The sequence below is a fragment of the Miniopterus natalensis genome, chromosome 5, assembly GCF_054644295.1.
Source record: "Miniopterus natalensis isolate mMinNat1 chromosome 5, mMinNat1.hap1, whole genome shotgun sequence".
NCBI lineage: Eukaryota > Metazoa > Chordata > Mammalia > Chiroptera > Miniopteridae > Miniopterus > Miniopterus natalensis.
Window position 1 is genome coordinate 59,703,605 of NC_142085.1, and position 20,214 is coordinate 59,723,818.

Sequence of the window (20,214 nt, forward strand, 5' to 3'; positions counted from 1 at the left end):
AATAATATAATAAATAATAATACAAGAATAAACTGTGTTTTGCATACTCACAACTATAAACCTACTTTTGCCCCACCCTGTATAACTAAGAATAAATATTTAAGGTTAAGCTGGGACAAATATCACAAATATGGAGACTCTAAGGGCTTACCTAGTTCCATGGTCTACCCTAAATTCTTTGTAGGTTTTGCTTTGTTTTGTTTTTTCCTGGCAGTGAGAGCAATGAGGGATGAAATGAGTTACTTAATCTTTTTGGTATTTATGAAGAAAATGATATGTATTTCCCAATGCTCAATTTTGAAAGTAGTTTGCCCTCAGAGTGTTAAATTAGTAAAATCTATAACAATCAGTGTGACCTGTCAGCTGTGAGAGATATAGTAACATTGCTATATATTTGTATACACTACAATAAGTATGTGTGTGTGTATATAGATAGCATGTATATACATACATATGTGTATATACTTATATATGTATGTAAAGTGCATGTGTGTGTATTTGGGATTTTTTATCCAAAACTCCAACGAAGGTGAACTAAAATTTAATATAATGAAGCAAATTTATGATGTTATTTGGTATATCAAGAGGAATTCTAGGAAATTATATTGTATTCACCCAGGAGAACCATCACATTACTAGAAAGATGTTCCCCCCACTCCAAGTTAAGAGAAAGCTAGTTTTATCTAGCACCGTCCTGGGGAGAGAGAAAAAAGAATGGCCTTGAATTAAAAAGAAATAACTGTTAACCATCAACAAAACAAAAAAACAACCTACTAAATGGGAGAAGATATTAGCAGCAAATGATATATCTGATAAGGGGTTAATATCTAAAATATATAAGGAACTTAAATAATTCAATATCAAACAACCAAAGAATCCAATTAAAAAGTGGGCAGAGAATGTAAATAAACATTTCTCCAGAGAAGACATCCAGATGGCCAACAGACATGAAAAGATGCTCAACTTCACTAATCATCAGGGAAATGCAAATCAAAACCACTATTACCTCACACGTATGAGAATAGTTAGTATCAGAAAGTCAACAAATAAGTGTTGGTGAGAATGTGGAGAAAAGGGAACTCTTGTACACTATTGGTGGCACTGTAAACTGGTGCAGCCGCTATGGAAAACAGTATATGGTTTCCTCAAAAAATTGGAAGTAGAACTACCATATGACCTAGCAATTCGACTTTTGGGTTTTATCCAAAGGGGAAAAAAAACACATTAATTTGAAAAGATATATGTATCCCTATGTTCATTGAAGCATTATTTAAAACAGCCAAAGTATGGAAGCAACTTAGGTGTTCATCAATAAATAAATGTAAAAAAGATGGGATATATATATATATCCATATATATACATATATATATACACATAAATATATGTATATACCCCAAAAGATGGGATATATATATACATCCATACATATACATATACATATACATATACATATACATATACATATACATATACATATACATATATATGAAATGATATTTAGCCATAAAAAAGAAAAAAATCTGGCCATGTGTAACAACATTGATGGACCTAGCAGGTATTATGCTAAATAAAATGTTCAAGAAAGGCAAATACCTGTGGAATTCAAAGAAACAAAACAAACAAAACAAAACAAAAACAGACTCATAGAAACAGAATAAACTGATGGTTGCCAGAGGGGTGAGGGGTGGGGAAATGAGTGAAAAAGGTGAAGGTGAGCAAGAGGTAGATGGATAGATGGGTAAATAACAAATAAATAAATAAAATAAAAGAGATGGGTGTTTTTGTGACTAGAATAGTGCACCAAGTCCTAAACTCTAAAAGAAATGTCTCTTACAATTGCCCATTTATCTTGGTTCTGCTTCGTATGCAGGAAAAGCAGACCTCAGATGGAGAACATTGACAATCCAGATTAGGAATCAGACCCTTAGAGGACTGATCAGAGTGACTGGCCTCACTGTCTGGCCAACTCTAGAATGTTCAGAACTCCATGAGAATTTAGTAGAAAGCCATCTTGCCTCCTCTTAGAGACACCCAACCTCATCTTCACCCTGCACAAATATTCTTATTAGAGAGAAAGAAAAAAGTTCCCTCATCCAAGAAAAAAAGTACTCCTAGAGTTAATTCTGAAAAAATTTTCAGGTAAGATTTTGCATTGTGTGCTCTGGCCTAAGTAGTAGGTGACACTTTAAAAAACAGGTGCCAGGGAGTTTCATAGCATCTTTTGAATCTGATGAAGGTATTCAAACATGCCATTAGAGCTTGGGGAAAATAATTATGAGTGGATCAAAATACTCGTCTGTATGGTACCACTTTACAGGGATCCAGCCTCATGCATGGATGGAAATCAGTGCCCGGGGGTCTCCTCCAAATGGTCACTTTCTCTGTAGGGCTTTGGGAGAAGACACTGTATACAATCCAAGACTGCATTCTCTATGGAGAGTATGGAGCCTGGAGGGAGAGTTTGAAGTCCACATCCTGAGTATTGGTTCGGAGAGCATCCTACACTTTAGGATTTGGAGGAAGGACAAATTATTCGGTTTCAGATCCTTTTGTGGAAATAAAGAAGCCTAACCAAGACTACTGCGTCAAAGGGAAACTGTTCAGCTTCTACACAAAGTGACTAGAAAGAAAACTTATGAAAATTAAGTATTTTTTTTCTCCACCAAGATGAGTTTTACTTGGAAATTTTTCAAAGCAGAAGTTACCATGTAAATGGCCCGGGTCTCCTTTCCATTGTGCCTGCGGAGACATAGGCAGGGAAGGCGGCAATGTATATGTTAGAAGAATAAAATCATTTAGTTGAACAAAATTATGACTTAACATTAAAATTACTCTTTGTCAAGACTGTTTTATTCACTGATTTCATCAAGCTACCTGGCTAGTTACTATGAAAAAGTCACATTTCACTATAATGACAGTGGTTATTATAAATTAATATCAAATTATCCATGTTTCTTGCTGACAGCTTTTATTTGATACGCTTTGTTCAGTATAAATGAACAAGCTTGTTCCTGAGGGATTTAGTAATCTGATCACTGATTTCTTAGAAATGGAAAAATAATTTAGTTTTTATTTTTTGTATTTTATCATTAAGGTATGTTTGTTACAAATACATATAAGATGTAGGTAAGAATAAAATATTAAATTACCTATAATTATAACACCCAGAAATAATATTTTGGTGTGTGACATTAGCCTCCATATTACAAAAAACACATTTTATAACACATATCAAGAAAGAGAAAGAGAGCATGTTGGTTTAGAAGAGCGATTAAGGGAAGCATCCCAGCGCTGATGTTGACGCTCGCTAGCTGAGTGACCTTGCCTGCACATGTTGCTTAGCCTCCGTCTGACTTCATTTCTCATCCCTCAAACAGCTACGTATCGGGTCACCAAATGGCATCCTCACATGGCATTTCACAAGGCCGAATTTAAGTAACTGATAAAAGTGGTAAAATGCTATTCTCTCTGTTGTCCCCAGTTTCTTCTTATTTTACCCTTCTTTTATTATTTCTCATGGTCTTTCATTCCTCCTTTTCTCCTGATTTTTAAAATTTTAGTTAACTAATCCTACTCTCTTGAGGATAGTCACTCTCAAAAATTTTTTGTTACTCAAGCTTTTTGAGTATATGATGTAAATTTTAAACAAAACATTTACGTGGGATCATGCAGGCAGGTATTTACATAACATTTCAGGCCATTCGCGATTCCTTGAAGAAGCTAGAACTCCCAGTCTAGCTTTTATTTTTCCCTCTCTGTTATTTTATTTTCTTGCCTGACATTATTGCCAGTGACACTTCGGGATCTTTCACCCAGCCACTGGCAGGACAGGCTTTCTACCTGCTCCTGCAGCTCACAGCTGCTGTGGGCAATTAGTCAAGGATGGGGAGGTGTTGTGGGTATATGGGGAAAATGGGGAGAATATACAGCATCAGCAGCTTCCTATCATCTGCTGGACCCTCGAATGATCAGTTTATTCATCTATGCATAGTCACTTTTAAATGTGACAAAAGTACTTGTGAATCCCAGACATGTGGGAGAGAAACCAGAAGGAATGGTCTAAAACAATGAGAGAAGAACCTTAAAAAGAGCAGAAGTTCTGCATAACATGGGAAAGTCTTTGTGGGGTTCTGGCTACCAGATGCTCCCGGTTCAAAGATCTAGTTACTGTGCAATTCACGTAACACTGAAATACCAGGAAATACACTAATAGCATTTGCAGTCCATCCCAAACCAGGAAGCTTGCAAGAGAGCTCCTGGCCAAGCGCTGTGAGCTCAGCCTTTTGTTTTGTTCCTAGCAACTTGATCACTTGCTTAAGGGGGGGAAATAGACTGTTTTTCAACCTTGCCTTGAAATCGTGAAATTCTGTCATAAAAATAAGAAATTGTATATGAAACCTTGGGGTCAGATCACCTACTGGTTCAGGAGTTCTCAATAGAGTTATTATGCTTTGCAGCAACAAGGTGAGGGGAGATTATGGTTTCATACCAGTATTAGAATTTCCTGAGATTTGTTTGCTTGAGAAAGACCCTTATCATCATTGAAATGTTTGAAGAATTGAAAGGGCTGTTTTCTTCTTTGCAAATCCAATTTTTGAAATAGAAAACTTCAGGATGCAATGGAATAGCCACAGAATTTAAAAGTGCATTTTACATGTTATTTCTTATCTGATAAAAAACACCAATCCAAGGGTTTGGTTGCTATCATTCTTCTTTTCATACTCCAGTAACATACTTTAATACTGGAAAATGTTCATTTTGGCAGGGGGGATAAAAAGATAAAAGATCTTCCACCACATGCTATCCCATGATATTTTCCTCAGTTGTTAGTCACATTGTATTTTTGGCTGCACCCCAGAAACCACAACCCTCAATTACAGTTGCTTTCAGACATGTGGAAGAAACACATGCTAAAACAATTAACAAAATTATGACATTTAAATTTTCCCCTGGACTGTCAGTCTCTGAGACTCTTTACTGTGTGATTCCATATGAATCAAAACAATTATCATAAATCAAACTGACCAATTAATCCTTACTTAGTGGTTGAGATATCAAAAAGTAAAATAGATAAAAACAGTTTTCCATAGACTAAACACATTCCACTCCCAGTTGGCAGCCAGGACCATAAGTGACAATGCTGGAAGGAAGAGCATCCAGTCCTCTCATCCTAAGGCCATGGACCTCAATAAATGGCTAACTGCAGTATCATTACTAGTAGCTTTGAACTGTGTCATGTACCCTGCATTTGCTGTTCCTTCTTCTGTGTTGACAGATTATAGTGCTTATTGAATGGAATGCGTAGGATAACCTGAAACTGGTGACCTTTAAGTAGAAAATGAAAATGGAACATGAATTGCCATAGTGTAAGACTTGTAGCAATGGCAAGTGAATCTTAACATCGTAGAGAACAATAAGGATATTGTGCACTTATTTATGCCTCCACTACCAAACTGATTTATAGAACTTCGATAATAGTTTACCAGTGACTCCCTATACTTACAACTCCCCATGCATTTGTTAATCACCTACTACGGGCCAAACACATAGCTATTGTAGGTATAAAGGTGAATAAGATATGGTCCTTGCTCTCAGGAAGTTCATAAGATAGCAACAAAGACAGACATGCATATTAATGATTGAGCTTAATAGGATACAAGTTATAGGCAAGCTGGCCAGAACATTCTACAAAGCACCGATGAGGAAGAAACACTTCATCCGCAAGTCACAGTAGAGCCTTTGACCCTGACCACAGCCAAGAGCTATCTCCTTGGTAACAATGCTGCCTTGGCAACTAGGTTTGCCCTTTTAGATCTGCTATCTGCTTTTCCCCATCCTGTTCCTGCTCTAGGGAGCTGACTTCTGAGGACTGCACCCGTAAGCTCTTTACCCTATTGGCCAAAGATAAGAGCAGAATATGGTCAAGCTATGTATTCCCCACTCTTTCTCAGTTTAGTTTCCATGGATCAGTCGCATCTTTCTATCAAAGGTGACAGTTTCTGTCAGGTGTCCCTCTGCGAACACATTCCCACTCCAGGTTCCCAGAAGAAGTAGACGAGAAGGAAGAGGAAGAGAGGAGGAGGGACAATGGGAAGAGGAGGAAACAAAGAAGAGAAAAAGAAAGAAAGGTGGAAGCTAAAGAACAAAATAAATGGACAAACAATATAGAAACAGACTCAGACACAGAGAACAGACTGATAGATGCCAGAGGGGAGGGGGTTAGGGGCTGAGTGGAAGAGGTGAAGGAATTAAGAAGTACAAACTGGTAGTTCCAGAATAGTCACGGGGATGTAAGGCACAGCGTAGGGAACACAGCCAATTATATTGTAATAACTATGGTGCCAGGTGGGTACTGGAAACCTGGGAACACTCTGTAAAGTAAAAGATTGTCTAACCACTATGCTGGACACCTGAAACTAATACAGAATAATGTTGAATGCAAAATGTAATTGAAAAAAATAAAATTAAAAAGAAGAAACAGAAAGAGAGAGGGAAGAGAGAGTTGCTACTTCTGGTCAGCTATTGGCAGGAAAACAAGGGCCTCAGTCTTACAACAAGAAAATGGTTTCTGCCAACAACCAGTGTGGATCCCAAGCTCCAGATGACAACCATAGCTTGAGCTGACACCTGGTTTCAGCCTGGTGTGACCCTGAGCACAGAACCCAGTCACCCAATGCCAAGACATTGGCCAACAGGAACTGTGAGATAATGAACTTGAGTTTTATAAGCCACTAAGCGTATGGGAATTTGTGATGCATCAATAAAGAACTAAGATAGGCCATATTGTACCTTTCTTTTGTCTTGGAGAAATAAACTAACATACAAATGTTTTTCTCAGATATGTAAAATGTATTCCTTTAAGTGCAAACACTTGATAGATATATATTATCCATTCATTGCCTTATTAAATAGTACTTAGTACAATGTGTAGTATTTAAAGAATCTAATAAATATTTGTTGAATGAAGAATATATAGAAGCATTTAACTTTTTCTTCATGACTCAGACTATTTAATTTTATAAGCTTCCATTATTTCTTGAGCTCTGTGATGAATTGTATTAATGATGATCATTGCCTGCTTTCCTTCACTGAGAGAGGGGTACTCTCCCTGCTCCTTTGAAATGAGACTTGGCATGTGATTTACATAAGCCAATAATAAGCAGAATCAATGTGGTCGCTTCTATGCAGAAGCTTTGGATCATTTTGTGCTTTACCACCCCCTTTTTTCCCCTTGCCCTGGTCACTAGAATTTTCAGGCAAGGACTGCAGTCTCTGGAGTGAGGACTATGATGCTGCAGAGCAGACTCCCAGCCGATCTACAACTGGCATGCAGTCTGCCCAATCAGTGAACCTTTCTTGATCCAAGGCACTGAGATACTAGGGAGCTTTGATGCTATGGCATAAGCTACTCATGTTAACTGATACAGACTCCATTAATACTCATGCCCTCCAGGGTGACTAAGAAGTAGGTATTCATTTTCCCTTAGTATCAACGACCTCTTGGACGGGTGCGTTTTCTTGATTTCTTCTCATGCTGTCATCTCTAAATGTAGCCTTTTAAACTATAGGCTCCTTTTGACTGCTGCCTTATTTCATGCAGAGTGCCAAGCCTAAAAAACTCTGTACAAAATGAAAACATGCACAGGTTTTGTGAGAATTCTTTTTCAGATTATTTTTATTTGCTTTCAGAACTGGTCATATTTCAGGGTTTAGATAGAAGGGTGCCTTCCATAAGGGTGAAGCATTAATTAGAACAACACAAAAACTGGTATAAAAAAAAAACACATGCAAAATGTTCCACGAAGCTTTGTTTCTCAAATGGATTAATTCAAGGAAGTCATCACAAAGTAGCTGTCCCTTCTCACAAAGCTGTAAAGGCCTGTAAGTACCACAGTCAGACTGATTTCAGGGGCTGACTCTTACCTTCACCCCACACATTAACGGCTACCTTAGGGAACCACTAACGGGGGCTGGTTATTGGGTGCTTTCCTGCACCATTGATGGGAGATCATCTCATACTTTGAAAACTATTACTATGCTAGATGCTATGCTGTAGGGATTCAAAGAATATATAGTCTTTGCTGCTCATAAACATGTAAAGTTTTGTAAGCTTAAATTTTTCAGTTGGAATTTGAAATGTTTTCATCTAAAATAAACAAATTAAAATGTTTAGAGTATGAGGAAAGGCAGAAGAAACATTGCCTAATGAGATAAATGGCCATTGAAAATTCATTTTCTGTCATTACTCTGCTCTAGCACCTACTATCTAAATTAGCTCACAGTGTGGAGGGAGTGGAGGCAATACCAGTCAGCTCTCCATGAAGAGTGTTGAACACTCTTCCATATACTCCTCAAGTACCTGTTTCCCCAGATGTCCCACTGTTCCCTTCCTCCTCCTAGACGATGAGACTTTTATATTTATGAGAAAGTATTTTTTATGTGATTTTACTTGATCACCTTTATCAGGTTTAACTTTACCATTTTCTTTCCTTCTCAGAACCCCCTAAAAACTTCCATTTTCCTTTCAAATCAGATCAAAACTGGCCAACAGCTGTTATAAGGTTCTTTGTCCAATGACCACAGTGTCCTCCTGTCCAAGCAAAAGACAAGGTTCCTGGTCCAGTTCATGATGCAAGGACCACCTTGCCTCTATGTGGCACCAAGAGTAGGGTCCTTGCCCTATAGCATCAGGTCAGGGCACTTCACTTCTTTTATGAAACATGGGTTGATCAACATCTCCCAACCTGACATTAAAGACTCCATAATCTTGCCCTTTTAACTCAGTCTTCTCCTAACATGTTTCAATCCAGACAACTTGGTCTCTTTGCTTTCCCCCTCAAAATTCCTACCTCAGTTCACTTATTTATTCTGTTTCTCTCACCTGGAATACCTTCCATCTCTCTCTCCTTTACTTCTTCAAAACCTTCTTTCACTTCCTTCAAGGCCCAGTTCAAACCCCATATTTTCTACAAAATCTTCCAGGTATGTATTGTAACCCCAGTGCCTCCCCCTATTCTGAATACTCTGGTTCTTTGATAACTTCAGTACCCATGAAGAATAGTCACATCTGTGTCCACAGTGGGCCAGGTACTGGGCTGGGTGCAGGGCTTTAAAGGACTGAAAGGAGCTCTTTGTGAAGCTTTCCTTGCTAATATAGAGCATCAGATCTTGACTTAGGAAGATAAATATCACTATATCCCAGCAGTATATGCCATCTTGTCTCTTACTCACAAAGTATTATATGATATGCTAGAGTCACCTGTGTCGCTCATTTGACAGTGTTTGCAAAAATATACACCTGATACTTTGCACAAACACTGAGTTAGGATCTGGTAACATAGAGGAGCCTCTCTCCAGAATCTGAAAGCTCTGTGAGGTCAGAAACACTATTACACTGCTCTGTGCCTCTATGATTTCCAAGATCAATACAGCACACATGGCACTGTGTCATAATGAAAAGTACAGACTCTGGAGGCAGGAGGCCTCGGCCAGAATTACAGCTGAGCCACTTCCTAGCTGTTGAGCAGATTTCTCTGTGCCTAAGAGTCTCGTCTCTAAAATGGAGATAATAAACGCACATGCCTCACAGAGGTTTTAGGAAAATTAAATGGGATAATGCACATAAAGCACTTTGCATAGTGTCTGGCACCTAGCAAAAAGCCAATAAATGTTAGATACTTTTATGCGGTATTAATATATCCATAAAGGAAGTGTCCAGCAGTCTAATGCTATCTTTCAACTGCCCCCAAGGAAAACACCTTCTGCGTAACTGGTCCTCTTTTACACTTAGAACCTAATCTTGAAAAGAATCTTTTTAAAACTCTATTTCCTACTGCCTGAAGGACCAAGGGCAAGGTTCTGGGGTGAGCCATCCCCACCCTGAGCTGTGGACAGGGTGTTTTGTCAGAGAACGCAACTTCACTCCTGGCTCGGCTGGTGTAAGGAGGGTTAGAGGCAGGAGCTTCAAACATCCTGATTTGCCCGAGACCTTCCAGGTCCCCTTGCTGAGGCGGGGTTTTCATTAATAGCACCTCCTTTTCTCTCTTAGACATGTTCTGGTTTGGACAGTAAATTACTCAACCGCCCCAGTTATAAAGCCTGCTTTTCAGTTTCCCCTCAAAGAATGGAGTGTAGTGGGGGCGGGAGGAGAGGGAGCTGCATTGAAATCGAGCTTCGCGGCTCATCAGCCTGGTGTCCTAGGGGTCGGTGAACCTGGCTGACGGGTAAGCTCTGCTCATGGTAAAATAAAGATACCTGCCCACCTCTGGGGGCTGTGGTGACAACTGGGTGAATACACAGGACCTGACACTAGCTGTCCAAAGGTGTGAATTTCCTTTCCCTTCTTTTGTACCCTCTGCGTGTGAACAGAAAACAATGCAGCAGTGTCCTTTTTAGAGGTTCCCCTGCATCTCCAGGGCACAGCCCCCTCCCTGCTTTGCACAGTTTCCCAGCCAGTGGGGAGGGACAAGGCCCTTCTGGGGCGTTGTCCCAGAGCTCTCAGGAGAGGGAGGGAGAGACCCCATGGCTCCTGGTTACAGTCCTTAGCTGTAATCATTCAATTACACCCTTTTATGTTCTATTTTACTGCACCTGAAAGGGGCAGGGATATCTGGATATCTAATAGCTGCATTTACTGGGAGGTGAGCTACTAAAAATAGCCGCACAATCTGTGGGCGGGTTTCCAGGAAATGCTTGACTTGCTGGAGCTCAGGAGTGGAGAGTGTGTGAATCTAGCCCTTCATCCGAATCACTCGCCAGTGCTGCTTCTAGAAGGTTCAGGGCTTCGGGCTTATTTTTTTTACCAGGTGAACAAGAATCTTAAAGGAATATAAGCAGTTATAAAGAGAGTTAAAGATGAATACTGAAATATTTGTGAGGATTATACAAGAGTGACTTTCTACCAATTACAAATATAATCATCCTTCGGTATTTACACAGGGATTGGATCCAGGACCACTGATACCCAAATCTGCAGATGCTAAAGTCCCTTATAGAAACCGGTATAATATTCGCATATAACCTGTGCACATCCTCCAGTACATTTTCAATCTCTTGATTACTTATAATAGCTAATACAATGTAAATACTCTGTCAATAACTCTTATACTGTATTGTTTAGGGGATCCTGACAAGCAAAAAAAGTCTGTACAGTACAGAAGCAACCACTGGTAAGTCTAACTACATAGTACACCCAGCTACAACAGAACATGTTTTTTTCCAAATGTTTTCAATCTGTGCTTGGTTGAATCCAAGCCACCATCACCAAACATAATTTATACTTTATTTCTCTCTAAATGAGAGCCCAAGCCCTTGCTGATGATGCATACTTTTTTGTCTGTCAATCCTCTCTCACCTCAAGTTGGAGAGGCAGAGGACGGGTAACTTTTTAAAAAAGTAAAAAATAAACAGTAAATAAGGCGAAAAGATTGAAACTTCATCAATGGGCATTCCTTGCTGTATTTCATATTGTTTAGCACAGAAGATGTCCGGCTTCTCACAATTCTTACAAAGGGCAGAGACCAAGCCTGATTACAGTAAGTTCTCGTTGTCTGAGCTCTGGAGCCTGGCATTTTTCTTGAGTTTAAATGCTATATTAATAAATGGTGAATGTAGTTTAATGCCACTGCGTCTTCTTACTTGAACTGAAGTGAGTTATTAAAAGGTCAAACGTTCCGAATGGTTCTTGGGGAAGAATACTATGGAAATGGAATACAATGTACATAGAGCAAGCAGCGTTTTAAAAATGTCAGTTCTTATCTTTAGTTAACATTAAAGAATGGGGGTAAAATTTCAAAGTCGAATTACTAATTTCTTGTGAACTTTAATATAATAAATGAAACTACAGCATTGCTTGAAATTAAAATAGGGTATAATCATTCACCTGTTAGAAACACGAAATTAAGATTTTCTTTATATTTTTAACCAATTGAACTATTAATTTAGGATTCACTAAGACATTCTGTAAAGAATTTTTCATACTACATTTTTGATAAAACAAACAGTGGGTTTAATTAAGAGGATGCTTATGGAAGAGTTAACAAATGTTTTGTCATAAGGAAATAAACGCCTTTCCATGTAGTGGACAGCGCTATTTTGAAATGGGAATTGATTCCACCTTAGACTTCAGTTTTGTTTCAAATTGTTTATTTCCATAAAAGGGGGAAGGGGTATTCCTAACAAAAAATCTTTCAATCAGCTATTAATGAATCACTTGTGGTCAGGTTCACAGACAAAAGCCTTTTCACTGGCTGGGGTGGGTCGGGTTTCCAGGCGTTTTATGCCCTTTCTCATCCATGAGGACGAAACAGGGCACGGCAGGAGCGCTGGGGCCACAGCCCTGCAGACCTGTGGCACGGCGAGCGATCAAGAAAGTCGCCTCAAAGAGGGGAGCTAGTTCCGGGCTTGCCATGAACAGGGTGACATTCTTGTTCAGTCTTTGTATGTTTAAGCACAGCATTCACCTTCAGCCAGAGGTATCATGTTTGGGGCACAGTTGTAAGTGAGCAGTGCTGGGCCTCAGGGATGTTCTGGTCCAGTTCTACCTAAATAGCCATGTGACATTTGTCACATGCTCCAAAATTCTTCATTCCTGTCAAATTATGGGTGGACAGACCTCTTCTGAGGTCCTTTCCTACTAATTCCATATGTATTTCTCTTATTTTCTGCCATATATTATTTTTTAGTTCAGGTCAGACAATTACTTACATATTAGTTAAACTTAAGAATTGTATTATTTGTGATAATGAAGTTTCAAATCTTAAAACAAACTTCTTAGCTCTTTCTTGGTCTTGTGACAGTTTAATAAGTCACCTTTTAACACCTTTTCCTGAGGCTTCCATTTTAATTTTAATTACAAAGGAAGTGCAATCTAGAGGGCCAAACATCAGAAAATAATATAAATGGTAAAAACAATAAAAAGAAGGGGATGGGAAGGCAACCAAGGTCAAGAAAGTAAGCAATGTCTTCTCTTAAGCAACACCGTGATGTTTAGCAAATTAGGAAGTAATTGATATACCCACTGAGTGTGTGCAGAAGAGGAGGGGGGTTGTCACTAAAGGAGAGATGAAGAGATGATTAAAGAGCAGATATCAACCATTTGGCTGTGGGTTTTGCATAGGTTTTTTACATCCATTGCTCTCCCATAAAACTAAAACATAACTAGTTAAATAAGTGTTGCTAACACAGGATGTTGAGGTTGTAATAATGTAACTGCATTGCAAAGAACCCTTAAAGTTCACAACTTATTTCACACATTCCTTTCTTAAATACTACCTAAGAGATATTAAATAAAACTATTTGTTTTGTATTTTTGAGAAAGAATTCACTTAGAAATGATTAGGATATTTTTTATTTAGGGAGATAGATGATAGATAGATGATAGATAGATATAGATAGATAGATGATAGATGATAGATAGATGATAGATAGATAGATAGATAGATAGATAGATAGATAGATAGATAGATAGGTAGATAGATGATAGATAGGTAGATAGATAGATAGATAGATAGATAGATAGATAGATAGATAGATAGATGATAGATAGATAGATAGATAGATGATAGATAGATAGATAGATGATAGATAGATAGATAGATGATAGATAGATAGATAGATAGATAGATAGATAGATAGATAGATGATAGATAGATAGATGATAGATAGATAGATAGATAGATAGATAGATAGATAGATAGATAGATGATAGATAGATAGATAGATAGATAGATAGATAGATAGATAGATGATAGATAGATAGATGATAGATAGATACATAGATAGATAGATAGATAGATGATAGATAGATAGATAGATAGATAGATAGATGATAGATAGATAGATAGATAGATAGATAGATAGATAGATGATAGATAGATAGATAGATAGATGATAGATAGATAGATAGATAGATAGATAGATAGATAGATAGATAGATAGATAGATGATAGATAGATAGATAGATGATAGATGATAGATAGATGATAGATAGATAGATAGATAGATAGATAGATAGATAGATAGATAGATAGATAATAAACAGACAGGTGATAGATAGATAATAGATGATAGATAGATATAGATAGATGATAGATGATAGATAGATAGATAGATGATAGATAGATAGATAGATAGATAGATAGATAGATAGATAGATAGATAGATAGATAGATGATAGATAGATAGATAGATAGATAGATGATAGATTAGATAGATAGATGATAGATTAGATAGATAGATGATAGGTAGATGATAGATAGATGACAGATAGATGATAGATACCACTGAGCTAAGTTTTTTTTTAAATTGCTAGTGTGTGTGTGTGTGTGTGTGTGTGTGTGTGTGTGTGTGTGTGTGTGAAACAGAAAACTGTCCTCAAATCCTTTAGGTATAAAAAAGCATTGCACTGGAATGGAAATATGTAGCTGAGAATGCTGCCATTTTAATTTTGTGTTTTAAGTTATTGTAATAAAATAGTAGATACTGCTATTCACACATTTTAAAAAATCCATCCAAGCCCTTTGCTCACGTGGGTAGTAACTGCTCCGCGGGGAAAGGCAGTGCATCAGGGCAGCACTTTCAGAGCCCAGAGAGCGATCTCCTGTGTAGCCGCGTGTGACTGCTCAGCGTCCTGGTTTCTCATTACCATGTCCATAAAATAAGGGTAAACACACCCCACTAAAAGCCGCAGATCTGAGCAAAAGTCACTTGATCGTACTTCTAGCCCTAAGATCCAGTGAATATATTAACTCATAGCTAAAATGCAATGAAATTTTAATTTCTAAAGTACTGAAAGGTAAAAATAAATAAATAAATGAATGAATAAATAAATAAACAAACAAACAGACAAGTCAGCCATCAGAAAGTTAACACTGACGGTTTCTCTCCCACTTCCAGCCCCGCCCTGGTCTCTGCTTCTGTCCCACTCTCCCCTCCCCTGACCTAGCTCACTAGCCCAGAGGCCTGGCAGCTGACCCCAGTGGACTAACAGCCGTCCACCTTGCCTCCGTGTTTCCCCCACCTCCCCACAGCACTCACTCTCCCTAAAAACAACGATGTCATCATACCCCATGCTCTCAAATCTTATGTTATAAAGTTCAGATTTGGCCCTGCACTCAAGACCCTTCATGATCCCGTTTTACTTTCCATGGATTTATGTTTCTTCCTCCAACTGGGCCATAAGTTCCTAGAAGAAACCACCGTAAGCTTTGCCTTTCTCTCTCTCCTGCACACTTACACCCAAATCCTCATTCAGGACTTCTTGAGTGACATAAAAGTGATTATAAAATGTGTCCCTGCTCCTTGATGTTATGCTTGCATGTAAAATCAAATTGCCCGTTAATGTGAGTATTCCTTATTCCTTGACCAGAGCTGTCATCGCATGAAATAAACTCACTTGGTAAAGCATGAAATGTGATAAATTTAAACATACTTGCATTATTTATTCTTAGATGTCAGCAGTCTTTCAAGTACATTTAGAAAAAAAATCAATGAATAATGGCAAGTAAAAGTATTAAATTATTCTCAATTTTTATTACAGACATTAAACAGAATTCTAGTCTTTAAGCATAACATTCATCACAATTGTTTTGGTATAAAAGACTTTAAAAACTTTCCCTTCCTTCTCCTTTTAGTTAGTTTCAAACAAAGAATAATAATGATTCTATCATAGCCAAAATATTCTTTCTTGTGATTCAAAATTAAAATTAAAATTCCATGTGACCTATAATTTTTTTTTTTATAGAACTAACTTCTGGAAAACTTAAGACAAAGACTAATTAGTTTTAAGAATTCAATTTTTTAAAAAAAAAGAAAGAAAGAAAATTTTCAAAATAAAGCCTCACAGGTAGGAAGGAGCTACAACCACATAGCTCTGCTAATTAGAAAGAGCGGATTGAGTCAGCCTTGGTGATCAGCTTTATGGGCTTTCTCTGGTAAGACTTCCATGCCACAGCAGTCACTCCCCTCCCCTGCTTACCCAGAGTATTCTCAGAGACCAGGGGCTAGTTTTAATTAAAAAATAAAAGAAAGGGAAAGAATTACATTATTCAAATATCATCATTGGAAATGGTCACGATTTTAGCTGTGAACTGTCTGCAAAGTCTAGTTTTTGCATTACCTTAATTTTTTATTTAATAAAGTGAAAGATCTATTTCTAGGATGTGTAAAGGTCGTAAACTTAAAGGAATTTGCTGTGTACCTGGATCATGCTTTGCTACAATCCATCTTGTTTTTACATTATATTTTATAACCTAGGAGGGGGAAAAAATAGAAAACTATAATGAGAAATTAGAGAGGCTGAAGATGTAGGTGATTTTCCTGGCTTTCCCTTCAGTGCATTTCTGGTAGTGCACACAGGACCTTTAAGGCTCATGGGGAAGTTTTCTCCGCGGCTTCCCGCTGAAGGGCCCAGGGAGAGGGCCGCTGCCTTGGTTGGACGGGAGCACTTTCACCCGCTGGGCAGCGTTCGTGCTGCTCCAAGTCCCATCCTCCGAGGTGCAGGAAGGTGTCTGTGGTATTCTCCCCCCTGTATTGTTTTAAAGACCACAGTTGCCTGATTTCCTGAATACTTCTTTTACTGCTTATGTTTACTTTTAGGAGTTTTATGATTTCCAGTCTTGCATTTAAGCGTTTAATCCATTTTGAGTTTATTCTTGTATATGGTATAAGAAGGTGGCCTGGTTTCACTTTTTTTGCATGTATCTGTCTAATTTTCCCAGCACCATGTATGGGATAGGCTGTCTTTACCCCATTGTATGCCTTTGCCTCTTTTGTCAAATATTAATTGACCATAGAGGCCTGGGTTTATTTCTGGGCTCTCTAGTCTATTCCATTGATCTATATGTGTGTTTTTATGCCAGTACCAGGCTGTTTTGATTACTATTGAATACTTCTTAATTATCATTGCTATTGAGTTAGAATTTCTTAAATACGTTGTTGCTATTGTTGTTTATTGAACTTCCATACCATCTGTCTTTCGACACCATCAAGTTCTATTCCTTTGGTACATAAGGCTGTGCTTGCAAACTCACCACCACTGCTGAGAGTGCCTTCAGTGCTCCTGAAAACAGCCCTCATGTACCCAATGCTGTCAGAGCACACATCCTTCCCCAGAGGTGGGGAAATCATTCTACCCCTACACCATGTCACTTAGTCACTGCAAACCCCTTATCCATCCCTCTCATGCTCTCAGAGACCTTTCAGCTCCTTCAGTGTTGCCCCAAACCCTCAGTCCATGCTCCCTGGACAAGAGAGATTAGGGGACATTTCCAACACATAAAGACTCTAGTGCTAAAACCTCCGCCTCTCCTTAAGCCAAATAAACCCACATGGAAGTGAGCTTGGGCCCATCAACTCCCCAACCTCATCAGACAAATCCAGATAAGTCTCAGTTTCCTTTAGACCCAGGCTGGACCCTCCTGGCTCCATATACAGTTATAAATGCAGCGGCTAAAGCTCAAGTCCCCATGCTCTCTGGGCCACAGATGGCCAATTAGGGCACCTATTCCCTTGCTGCTCTACTTTAAACCTGACCTTGATATTCATCTTAACCACATTTCACTGAAAATATTGGAGAAGTATGTTATAGGGTCTTCTCTGTCCCAGGTAGGGACTTCCTGCAGAGATGGGCCCGCCCTTTATTAGCGTGCTCCAAAGAGACCTGGGCCAGCTCTCAACCTTAGAAAATTTGGAGCACATTCAGAGAGATGTTCCAGGATGATTAAATATTCAGAGCACTAGGAATAATGGAAGGAATCAAAAGGCTGCAGAGCAGCATCCCACAGGAGAAAAGAACATGTGTTTTGGAATCAGAAAGACATAGTTAAATCCCAGCTTTGTCTTAATAACCGTGACCATGAGTATTTGCTTAGCTTCTCTGAGTCCCAGTGTCCTTACCTCTGAAATAGAAATTATATATACCTTAAAGATTGTCTATATTGTCTAATATCTAATAAAAGACATTAGAAAAAATGAAGAAAAAAATGAGTGAAATAGAAGTCTCATTTCTTCTCACTCACAATGAAAGGATTGGAAAATGTGGGAACTAAAACTTTTGCATTATGAAAATAATAGAAACAATGCCACCCCCTCCCTTAAACATAAGCCAGCCACTAGGTAGGAACGCTTGAGCCGAAAGAGCTCTTAGGCTCTTAAAATACAGAAACATGAATACTGGTCCCGTCAGCTGTCCTATATCAAACTGTTCCTTCCTTCCACCTGACAATCATTTCATATTTTTCATGGATTGGGGATATATAATGATCTGCATTTTATACCAACTTCGGTATAGCAAAAAAATTCAATTTAAGATTAGCTAGTAAAGTTTTAAACTAACAGGCATTCCTTTCTATATTCTGAGTTGAAATCTATGTTATTTTCACAATTACAGGATAGAAGAATAGATGATAGATAGAGATAGATAGATGATAGATAGATAGATAGATAGATAGATAGATAGATAGATAGATAGATAGATAGATGATAGATAGATAGATGATAGATAGATAGATAGATAGATAGATAGATAGATAGATAGATAGATAGATAGATGATAGATAGATGATAGATAGATAGATGATAGATGATAGATAGATATAGATAGATGATAGATAGATGATGATAGATGATAGATGATGATAGATAGATAGATAGATAGATAGATAGATAGATAGATAGATAGATGATGATAGATAGATAGATAGATGATAGATAGATAGAGCTTTCTCTCTTTCTCTCTCTCTCTCAATGTAACTGCTGATGTATATTAAAATAGAAAAAAAATCCCATTATAGTTCATTTGCATTTTTCTTGCCCTTCTGTTTAAAGTAAATGGCTTTGTTGTACTAAGGGTGTTTTTAATTAGCAAGGTTCACTTTGTATATAAAGTACCACACAAAAGAAAAACAAACAAACAAACAAAAAAACACAGTCCCGTAAAAATTAAACAGGGTTCTTGTTATATAAATAAAGTTTTTGTTTGAAATATCTTCAGGTAGTGATAATAAACAGGAATATCATTATAGTATATGTAAATAAATTTCATTATATGGAATGACTAATATTGAAAACTGGCAAATTGTCCTGCCCTGCCCTGGGGAAGAGCGGATGGAATGCATCTGCGTGGTTGCCTTAAGAGGCTGCTTGCTGTCAGGACAGGCTGGCTGTATATCCAGCAGGGCCTCAGGTGCGTCTCTCCTCCTTACCCAGAGGAATCAACCGCAGCAACGCGCCAAGAGAAACACGAACACTGGAGACACCCCTGCTCATGCTCTGTGCACTGACCACTTACAAATCGGGGGTCACAAAGGAGATGTCTAAGCCAGGCTCTATATGCCAGCTATAAATAAATACAATTTAGGATATAAATTGCCCTGATTCAACCGTAAGCCTTAGATTTTTATATAAAAAAAATTCCCTACCAAAAGCAGAGTTTTATGAGGCTAATAAGTTTCAGACATAAGTTTTAAGGAAGAAGAGAGGTGTTTTTTCTAAAGGTCTTCAAAACTTTTATGGTTATGATATAAATTCTAAATTTGAACACTGAAAGAGCTCGCAATCCATAAAATACTCATGGAATTCCCAGATACACTTTTTAAATGGCTGCAGTCTAAATTGAATATCTATTTATGCATTTCTCCCTGGTTAACTAGATTGAGAAAAGGCGATATTCAACGGCCTAGTGAAGTCTTCCCGATAAAGAGTTTAGCTATAGCAGCCACTCAATCAGCAAATGTCACACTCAGGGATGACCCTAGAAACTCTCATCTTACTAATCTTTGATTAAAATGTCCCTACTGAAGAACTGAAAATGAATGAAAACTGAATCAGATCAAATTTGTGTAAATAACCAAATAATAGGTTTTCATTTTCTTTCTCATCAGAGAGCTTATATTACCAAATCACGTTGTTCCACATTCACTTTGCATTTTCTCAAGTCCCAAGGGGTTCCCTTTTGGAAATTATGTTAATTTAGAGCAAGAGAGTGCTGGGGAGCACTGTGTGAAGGCTCTGTAGAAACGTAGCAGTATTCTCTAATGACTGAAAGAGCCCGTGCAGCTCTGAAAGGAAGCTCTGAGGAGAAGGCCCGCCACCTCCCAGAAGAGCCACGGAGAACAGCCCATCACACATCCAAAAAGCTTGTCTGATCAACGGGGGCAAGTCAGGACCTCACTCACAACTACCCACCCAGAACCGTGTTCATTTATGTACACTAG